At 42.2% G+C, this 1,459-nt stretch overlaps 1 pseudogene; it reads left to right on the forward strand.

Annotated features, from left to right (window-relative positions):
* Window positions 1-403: 403 nt before the first annotated feature.
* Window positions 404-938, forward strand: LOC118833682 (annotated as a pseudogene).
* The last annotated feature ends 521 nt before the right edge of the window (window positions 939-1,459 follow it).

A 1,459-nucleotide genomic window follows, 5' to 3' on the forward strand; every position in this document is an offset into this window, starting at 1 on the left:
ACTGTGGCAGAAGTTAGGGAGGCCCAATCACACTTTAAGAGAGCTTTTTTTTTTTAAGCTGAAAAGAATGCTCTATAAATATAATGGTAAAATGTGTCCAGCCAGAAGAGATAGGAAATTGAATGAAAGATTTAATAGCTGGGGCAGCTAGGTGGCACAGTGAGTAGAGCACCGGCCCTGGAGTCAGGAGGACCTGAGTTCAAATCCAGCCTCAGACAGTTGACACACTTACTAGCTGTGTGACCTTGGGCAAGTCACTTAATCCCAATTGCCTTGCCTTCCCCCCTCCAAAAAACAAAAACAAAAGAAGTTTTCTCTTTTTGGCTCCCAGCTCGTGGTGGTGAAGGTGCAACTTCTTTTGGTCGTCCCGAATCCAGGTTCATCCGACACTGGCAGTCACCCCGTAGCGTCCAGGCCAAGCCACCACCTTCGTCGCCGCCATGCCGCCCGAGTTTGACCCTAATGAAATTAAAGTCGTGTTTTCAAGGTGCACAGGTGGTGAAGTTGGTGCCACATCAGCTCTGGCCCCCAAAATTGGTCCCTTGGGTTTGTCTCCCAAAAAGGTTGGTGATGACATTGCCAAAGCAACTGGTGACTGGAAAGGGCTAAGAATCACAGTGAAACTTACCATTCAGAACAGACAGGCCCAGATTGAGGTTGTGCCTTCTGCCTCAGCCTTGATCATCAAAGCCCTAAAGGAACCTCCTCGGGACAGAAAGAAGCAGAAAAATATTAAACACAATGGAAACATCACTTTCGATGAGATTGTCAACATTGCCCGACAGATGAGGCACTGATCTTTGGCAAGAGATCTCTCTGGAACCATTAAAGAGATACTTGGAACAGCCCAGTCTGTGGGCTGCAACATTGATGGCAAACACCCTCATGATGTCATTGATGACATCAATAGTGGTGCTGTTGAATGCCCAGAAAGTTAAAAGCTACAAAGGAGACTATTTGCAATAAATTTTACATTTGACAACAAAAAAAAATGATTTAATAGCTTTCATTAAATGCCTACTATGTGCCTGGCATTGTACTGGGGTACATATCCAAAATTGAGAATCACTGTTCTTACATCCTATTAGCATGATGCCATATGTATAAAAGAGTATTGGCCAGAGAGGGATGTTTTGGTTTGGAAACCTACAAAGTTAGTAGGTCCCACAATAGTGGAGTTGATTGGAAAGTCCTTTCTGGTAGAAATAGCAATATTAATTTGATTTTGCACCTTCTATTCTTTGCAGAAATGGGGGACTTCAAGTATGGTTGATAGATTGATTTTGCTTAACTGCTTTGTTTTCTTCCCTTTGTCAAAAGAAATGGTTTTCAGTGTTGGGAAAGCAGGGAAGAATTATTGGGAAATGAAAGTCATGGGGAAAAGATGAATACAGATTTAAGAATTAATAAAAGAAGTAGAAAAGATTAGCTTCTTTGCTGTGGATTGCAAATTATTTAA

The sequence above is a fragment of the Trichosurus vulpecula genome, chromosome 1, assembly GCF_011100635.1.
Source record: "Trichosurus vulpecula isolate mTriVul1 chromosome 1, mTriVul1.pri, whole genome shotgun sequence".
Lineage (NCBI taxonomy): Eukaryota > Metazoa > Chordata > Mammalia > Diprotodontia > Phalangeridae > Trichosurus > Trichosurus vulpecula.